The sequence below is a fragment of the Pteropus vampyrus genome, unplaced genomic scaffold (genome assembly GCF_000151845.1).
Source record: "Pteropus vampyrus isolate Shadow unplaced genomic scaffold, Pvam_2.0 Scaffold326, whole genome shotgun sequence".
NCBI lineage: Eukaryota > Metazoa > Chordata > Mammalia > Chiroptera > Pteropodidae > Pteropus > Pteropus vampyrus.
In genome coordinates, this window is record NW_011889107.1 from 888305 (window position 1) to 897134 (window position 8830).

Consider the following 8830-nt stretch of genomic DNA (forward strand, 5'->3'; position numbering starts at 1 on the left):
AAGGAAGGTAGGAAGGAAGGAGAGACAAAGGGAAGAAGAAAGGAAGCGGGGAGGGAGGGAAGGAGTTTTTTGTGTATATGTTCAGGTTAGACCAGTTCTGCTTTCACCTCTGCTTGTTGAATTTGTATCTGGTGATATATGTGTGCATGTGATATGATGTGACTCGATGTAATGTGTGTGTAGTATTTTCCTTTCCCACCCTCTCCCTACTATCAATTTAAATTTTATCACTTGCAAAGGTGGTTGTAAACTAAAACAAAATGACCAAATATCACACATCTGGATTTATGCTAATGAAGTGGTTGTTTAGAGATAATCTCACCCCTTTTTGCTTATGAAATTGTTTCCCTGAGCCTTAGGGGTTTGGTTCCATTGAAACACAGCAGGACCTTGATATACTTTTGGAGAGAATGGGGATGAACCCCTGCAGAAAAGAACATCCTCACAATTGGTAGCTATGGCCATGATTTTCATGTGTCTTAGAGCAAAGTTTTGCAAACTGCTTGCTCTGTGGGGGCAGAGACCTAAATCCTCCACAGTGCCAACCAACTCTTGGTGCTTAATTCATATTTGTGGATTGCTAGATGTGCAATTAATTAAAAAGAACTCTTAGTTGCAGGGTTCCACAGAAGCTTGTTAGGATTCCCTGGTGTATTTTACAAATGAAATTAGGCTTTATGGGAGTTATAAAATTATATGGATATATATTTCTTTAAATCTCAAATGCAAGAATAATATTTCTGAATCCAGTTTTGCTTCCTGCCTTTAATTTATGTTCATCCTTTCTCTATAGCCATGCTATTTATTTCTAAGTATACTCTAGGACTAATTTAGAAATCAGATGATTTTGTTGACTCTGAATTCAGAAAATGCATTATTTTGGTTTCCCGGTTCTGGATAATGAACAGCATTAGAAAGATAAAAATAAAAAAAAAAAGCTCATTTCTTTGTCTATCTTTTATTCTTAGCCTTATTAATATCTATACCATTATTTAATATGGATCCCCTTCAACATGAAACATTGACTATATAATATACTATAAAATATACATTTGTATATTTGGGGTGTGGCTGTGTGATATTGTTGAGGATGGGGAGAATGTTCTGAGCCTAAGAAAGTCTAAATGCACCTGGGATAGAGCTTGAAATTCAATAGAATTGATTCTGCAAATAAAATGCTAGAATTCTTTCATAAATATGGTTTTTGCATTTTCAATTAGCCTTCTGTTGAAAAGAAATAGAATTCAGTTAAACTAGCTTGAATCGGTATGAACGGCTGTGAGCAAGAATGGTGTCTTTGTCCAAGCCCAAACTCAGAAATATCACAGCTTCAAAAGCCTGGCCAGCCTTAGGAGCAGCCTGAGAGGTGACTTGCCCTGTCCGTCAGGTAATGTGAACACGCCCAGGAAGGAATTCCCTGTGCACAGAGTCTGAGGAGTCTGTTCCCCGCTGAGTTGTTAACCTGACTCTCTTCTGGGCAGGGGCTTGGGTGCTTGGCAGAACTTGGGAAAAGGAGAATTCTGCCTAGAGACCTAAATTAAGGCATTAATCTAGGTGAATTATATTATCAACCAAATAAAATAAATGAATGAATGAATGAAAAGAAAGAAATGTTTTAGGAGCTATCGGTGTCTGCATTTGACTCATTAAGACCACAGTGACCGCTCAGTGTACATGTTCTTCTCACTTTGCAAATAGGGAGAGTGAAGCTGGGGTGTGGGGGGCAGTGTTTAGTGCCTGGGGAGGACTGAGCAGAGGGTGCAACCAGCTGTGGGAGCCTCAGGCCTGTGCAGTCTGCTCTGCGGTGTTTCTGGGGGCTCCTTTCTGGGGGCTCCATGCCACCATGTATTTCCGTGATGATACTCATCTCATCCCAATGAATTATGAAGTAGAAAAGGACAATATATTTTAGAAACATTTCTATCCAAAATGGATATATTTTATCAGGGTTTGTGCTCAGCTATTCAGAAAATTTGATTGGCTGGAGTAGGATAATTTTCCAAATGCTGAATTGTGGCCAGACAGGGGTGGCCAGATAACATTCAAACACTTGATGTTGGGAGATAATATTTTAAAGAGAAAAGAGTCCTGGTTGAGGATTTAGGAGATACAGGAATAATAGTAATAATAATAATAATAATAATAATAACAACACTAAACTTTGTTGAGCATTATATATATATATACAATGTCTTTTCTAAAAATTTTACAAATCTTAATTCATGTAATGCTTACAGAAATCTTCTAGACTCTATTATTATCCTTATTTTACAGGTGAGGAAATCAAGGCACAGAGAAGTTAAGTAACTTGCTTAGAGTTTTACAGCTTCCAAGCAGTGGAGCTGGAGCTGGAGCTGGAACCCTGAGTCTGACCACAGAACCCATTTCTTCTCTGTCACTCAGTTCACCTCTCTGGAGCCCCGTACTGTGACCCGCAAAACATCGCTTAATCTTAGATATCACAGACTCACAAAATTTCAGAAATATTTTGGAGAAGTACAGAAGGCTGCCATTTAAAAATTTTGATAGTCTACGGCCATGCCACCCTGAACAAGCCCAATCCCGTCTGATCTTGGAAGCTAAGCAGGGTTGGGCCTGGTTAGTACTTGGATGGGAGACCACCTAGGAAGACCAGATGCTGTAGGCATAAAAAATAAAAAAATAAGGAATCGTAAGCTGACAAGGTCCTTGCGATCAGTGAGGTCAACCAAGAGTTGCTTCACATAAAAAGAAAATAATAATAATAAAAAACAAAAAAATAAAATTAAAAAAATGAATAAATAAGAAATTTGACAACTACCATTTACTTTTACAATAATTTCATGAAAGGACAATATTAGCACCTCCTCCCCACACTCGCAAAAAAAAGTGGGAAGGACACAGTTTCAGAGTAAAGAACAATCTTTTCTTTTATTTGAACATATACCTAGTCGTTCATTTGTCAGATGTTCCTCGAGTACCTACTGCGTGTTAGGGACAGGGTTTAAAAAACAGACCTAGTTCCCGAGCTCATGGAACTTGCATTCCAGTGGAGGAGACGGTCATATAAAATTAATTTAAAAATTGCATAATTACAAATTTGTTAAGCGCTTGGAAGGACATGAACACAGCTTAGGGATAAAGAAAAAAAATGGGAGCGGGGCATTGCTAAAGAAGACCTCTCCCAGGAGATGACGAGACAGCATGTGATGGGGCGGGGCTGGCTGAGGGACCAACAGGTATGACATCTCAGTACAGGGAGGCCCAGGAGGAAAGGAGAAGAGGCCCCCTGAGTGCTGGAGCTAGCTCAGGGCCCTAGGATGAGCAGCCTGGGTCAGGTGCATTCTCAGAAGCCAGCCGAGGAGCATGGATTTTACTGGAGGCACAATGGGAAACCACTGAGAGGTGTTAAGCAGAGGTGTGACATGCTTTGATTTCCATTTCATGGGATAAATCTCTGAGAGCCCATTCAGGAAGCTGTTGCAGCTGTCCAGGCCAGAGAGGCTAGGACTAGGACAAGGGTACACAGGGACATGGAGGAGGAAGTGGTAGCAGGAGTCCATGCTTATTCCCGTCAGGGTGGGAACAGGAAATAGCAACCTCAAAGACAATTCAGGAAAGACCATTTACACAAGCAGAGATTGGGGGAACCACAGGGATAGTGCTTGGGCTGAGAGCAGTGGAGCTGTTATCTGGGAGATCTGCAGGGCTAAGGAGAGGGAGAAGTTACTGGAACTCTGAAGGGCCAACTTGAAGGGACCAGTGGCTTTCAGTGGAGGGTCAAGTCACACTAGTATTCTGGTCTCTCCCTTGTCTGGAGGGAGCCAGGGAAGGAATTCACTGAGCTCTCCACCTCCCTACACCCTCCTATGATCTCCTGCTGGCTGCCCATTGTCTGTGAACCAGGCAGAGAGGACACCCTTTGATGTAGTCCTTCCAGGCCAGCCCCTGGGTGAGGAGTGATGTGGAGAGGGTGGAGGGCAGGTTTGGTGGGAAATAGGACACAGTCAGCACCAAGATGATTCCCAGATTTGTCTCTGAGCAGCTAGGTACAGGGAGGCCTCTTTCTCAGGGGGAAAAGACAGGGAGAGGAGGCATCAAGAGCCAAGAGGTTTCCTGTCTCCGCAGACTGGCATTTGGGAACTGCTGACTGAGTCCCTCAGGGCTCTGAGTTTTCATCTGTAAAATCAGCAGTTGGACTGAATGATCTCAGCAGTTCCTTCCAGCTGTTTTCCTAGATGTTCCTCTGTAGGGATGACTGAATGTTTCTCACATGGGATCCCTTCGAGTCCTCTAGAATCCACTCGTCCTTGCCTCCTGTTCAGACACTGAGACAGAGGGGCCATGGCCAGGGAGGTGATAGAGAGTCTGGTTCTGGCTTTCTCCAAGAGCAGGAAAGCATTTGGCACTGCCTTGCTGATGAAGCCTCATCTCAAGTCTGTATTGTGCTCCTAGAAAACCGTGTGTCTGAGGACCCAGTGGTAGATAAACCAGGCAAGGAGAGAGAAAGACTGTTCTCTTTACAGATTTATGTTACAGCCAGCCAGGCCTACCTGGCAATGGAGGCTGAAAAGTTGCAGTCGATAAACCATCCAGCTGCCCTTGAGTTACTTCATTTTAGTAACAGGAAATCTTGGAGATTTGTTCTGAGTGGTTTGTGAATTTAATGCACGGCATACCAAACTCATCGGTTTTACCCTATCTTTGTTCTCGTTCTTCCAGAAGACAAAAATAACGAGCATTTAGTGAGTACTTAGCATGTGCCAGGCGCTGTTCTAAGCAGTTCATATGTACGAACTCATTTAAGTATTAATGCAGTCATCTGAAGGTAATATTCTTATTGTTTCCAGTTTACAGATTTGGATACTGGAGGACAGAGAGGTTAGGTAGCTTGCCCAGCCTCACACAGCTAGTCAGTGGTGGGGTCAAGGCCCTAAGCCAGGCTGTCTGGCTCCATCCACCTTCCCCTTAACCACTACTCTCCACTACCTCTGCCAATCACAGGATAGCACTGAAGGTTTGCTCTCTAGTCTGTGGTATGATGCTGCCCCTCAAGGAGAGTAATGTTCTGCCTATTGCTTTACATCTTGTTGTTTTCCTCTGTTAATAAATTTATAAATAAATTAATAAATCTCCTTTATTGAATTTAAAAATCCTATTGACTGTGACGTTAATTGTAGCTGTGTAAAGTTGACAGTAGGGTGCATTTGGGAATTTTAGAATATAAATGAAGCTTTTGAATGCTTTAATTAATTCATTTATACATTCATTCAACAAGTATTTGCAGAATGCCCACCATGTTGCAGACATTGTGTCAGGTACTGGGGACTAAATGACAAACACATCAGGTACGATCTTTGTCTTTAAAGAGCTGACAGTCTAGTGAAGGAGACAGAAAAAGTAAATCGGAACTTATTTGTGTAGTTATTTAATTATGAAGCTGAAAATAGAGAGTAATAAGGAGAATCTGACCCATGGTAGGAGCTCAAAATCACTTGTTGAATGAATGAATCGATGAATGGATGAATGAATGAATTACCTAATCATTCTTTGAAAATATGACATTTTGGCTAAGGTCTGAGGCGTGAGTAGGGGTCAGCCATGTGGAGATGGTAGGGTAAGACATGATCATCAGGACTGTAGCACCCTCTCTTTCTGGATTAGCAGTGACACTAAGCTTAATTTTGAGACACCAACCACCTCAGATCCTTGGCTCAGGGCTCACATCCCTGAGGCCATTTTTTTTTTTTTTTCTCCCGGAGGGACACATTTTCAACTTCATGATAAAAGCTAATGGAAGAAGCACTTTCATTGTACAGAAATTTACTTTATAGACAGGATTACTGAATGCATGTGTTCCATCCATAAAGAAAATTCCTTGTGTTTAGAAAGAGCAGTTCCTTCTGTAGAAGATTTGGGTTGACTGTGGCTTTTGTACTTTTGTGTAAGATCTCAGGTGTGGCTGCATCAGTTCTGTGGTGTCTCTGGTGGGTGTTAGTCTTGGGCCTTCACGGTGTGCCCTCCTCATTCTGAGTGTGGCTTCTGTTCATCTCTTGGTGAAAGGAAGACAGTCACCTTGCGTTGCTTATCTTAGGGACAATTAACAACCAGGACAGGTGAGTTCTCATAGCTGTGTGATCTCTTGCTTGTGACACTCATGCTTCTCAGTGATGCAATGCGACTCCTGTAAGAGTATCATCTTTAGTAATGAGCATTAGTCCAGAAGTCCCTGTCCCAAAGTCCTCAACAAGCAGGTTGATGGGAGAGCCAACACTTGCTTTAATTCTACTGGTGTAAGCCATGTGTAACGCGTGGGGCGTGAACAAGAGGGAGGCTGGATGCTAGGAAAAACACACACCAACAAAGCCATTGATGTGAACCCAAGCCTTGATGTGGAACAAGCCCTCTCAGACAGGGCTTTTGACATTCTGAACTTTAGCTTCCTCATTTACAAAAGGAGAGAAATTATTATTTATTGAATAATGATTATGCGCAGTCATTATTTTGGAAATTGTTTTTTTGTTTGTTTGTCTTTTTAATTATTCACTTAAGCCTTACAGCAACCTTGTAAAATAAGTATTACTATCTTCATGTAACAGATGAGAAAGTTGAGGCCCAGAGCATTTGGGACCACATCCAGAATCAGGCCACATGTAAAGGCAGTGCTAGGATTTGAAATCCAGACCTGCTGCCAAAATCCATGCTTTTTCTTTCCTCGCTCTGTTCCTGCAGATTGGTCATGGCAATCGCCAAAGAGCCGTGAGCAGGTGCCCTTTAAACCTTAAACCTTAAAACGATCGTTTGTTGTTTTTTTTCTCATGAATAGTCGGTTAGTTCGGCTGAAATCTGAGTTTGTCGTTGCTGCTTTAAGATTGAATATAAACAATTTGAGACTGCTGGCTCCAGGGTGTATCTGTTTTCATTGTTTTGTCAGTCCATCTGGCTGTGGAGGGGGCTTAAGATCAAGATGCTTATTTGCGTAAAGTTATGCAAGTGCGAATGGGTGTGTAGTGTCCTGGCAATGTTGCCCCCTCTCCCCTATCAGCAGGGGACTCTGTCCCTGTGCATTCTACACATCCCTGTGTATTTATGGAGCACCCGCTGTGTGCTGGGCACTGTGCTGTGTGGCACAACACTGAAGAAGTTAAACTTGTATCTGGTGGAGCTTATATTCTAGTGAGAAAAACAAAAACAAGACCAATAAAAAACCTACCAAAAATTACGTAAACTATTGGTAGTGATCAGTGCTAAGAAAGAAAAGAAAGCCGGGTGAGGAAGGGAGCCACTGTGGCTAGAGTTAGCATTAGACGAGAGACAGAAGTGAGGCCAGACTCAGGGGACTTAGTGGGCCAGTCGAAGGACCTTACTGTTGTGTTTGTTTTCACTCTTCAGACACATTAGCTTTTACTCTCTGTGAGGTGAGAAGCTTCTGGGGGCTTTGAGCAAGGGAGAGGGAGACTATCAGAGGTGAAAGCAGGGAGTCTGGATAGGAGGCTGTGGCAGTGATCCAGGGAGAGGTGGGGTGGCCTTGGGTGCCAGCAGTGGAACAGTGGGAAGTGATTGGTTCCTGGCTGTGCCTCCAGATGGAACTGGCGGCATTTGCCACATCCTTGGTCTTCCTGCCCTGTACCTGCATGGGAGGTAGAGTAGGAAGAGCCCAAGTTCAGCCATTTACCAATTGGTACCCCTCTGGTGGGGAGATGGGTTGACAATGGCTATACGAGTATGGTCAGGTGAGACCTCATGGTGTGAGGTGGGGCTTTCTGGGCCTTGTGCATCTCAGGTTAAGCACAAGAAAGACAGAATAGCTCACGATCTTCACAATATGCTTTGTCAAGGAAATGTGTGTTTCAGGGAGGCCATCCTGGGGTCTGAGCACAGGTCTGAGTGCAGCTGCAGCAGTGTCAGGGGAAGTCTGTGGCCTTGTGGGAGGGTCTGGAGGAGTCAGGGGGAGGGAACTGGCAAGGGGCTGTTTGGGGGGGCCCGATAAAAATATTGCAGCTTCTTCCTTAGGCCAGAGGTCTGAAAAATGCGGCCCACAGTAAGCCAAATCTGCCTGCCTCCTGTTTTTTTTGTTCAGCCCCTTAAGCTAAGAATGATTCTTATGTTTTCAAAGGACTGTAAAAAAAAAAAAAATCAAAGAAGAATAGAATATGCAACAGAGACAATATGTGACCCTGCAAAGCCAAAAATATTTCCTACCTGGCCCTTTATAGAAAAGCTTGCTGTAGGCAGATTATAGCTTGGAGAAACTGGGGCCAAGTAAAGGAAGCTCCATGTCTCTCACCTCATGCCGCTCCCTGAAGATTGTGCTAGAGAACTCTGGGCGGGCACCCAGTCCGGGAATGCCTGAGCCTCTGCCCAGCACCCCTCTCCACGTGCGAAAGTCCTCAATAGCTGTTTAAAGACCGAATAACTGGAAAGGCCTGCCCTGGCTCTCCAGCATGGTGGCCATGAGGATCCTGGGGGATTTTATAAATTTTGAAAATGATGGTTTTGCCTGTAGTATCTGAAGTGCTCAGAGGCTGCCCTTCCTGTCATGGGTATCCTGACATTGAGCACCCTTGAAACAGAGTCTGGATTGAAGGCAGGACATATTTGGTGAGTCAGGACCTTATCAAGCCTCATCAAGCTCCTCAAGTCATCTGTGAATGACCTTGAACATGTCAGGGACTCTGTGGTTGTGTGTTGCTGACAGTACAGCATACTTTGTTGTGGGGAGAAATCAGCCTCCTGCTCTTCTGAGTGCCTGATGAGACAGCTGTGTTCCTTGGAAAAATACCCAGCATGTCAGAGGTCAGCCAAGGTCAGAGAGAAGATGATCCAAGAGGAGGTCGATTTGGAGAAGAGA

The 8830-nt window shown here is 43.6% G+C and overlaps 1 long non-coding RNA gene and 1 other non-coding gene across 3 annotated transcripts in view; both read left to right on the forward strand.

The window, feature by feature from the left end:
• Positions 1–8830, forward strand: part of LOC105304033 — a 152275-nt gene that overhangs the window by 124734 nt on the left and 18711 nt on the right. The window lies entirely within an intron of this gene.
• Positions 2529–2647, forward strand: LOC111730657. Its single transcript, XR_002776777.1, has one exon. It is a non-coding gene; the product is annotated as a 5S ribosomal RNA (ribosomal RNA).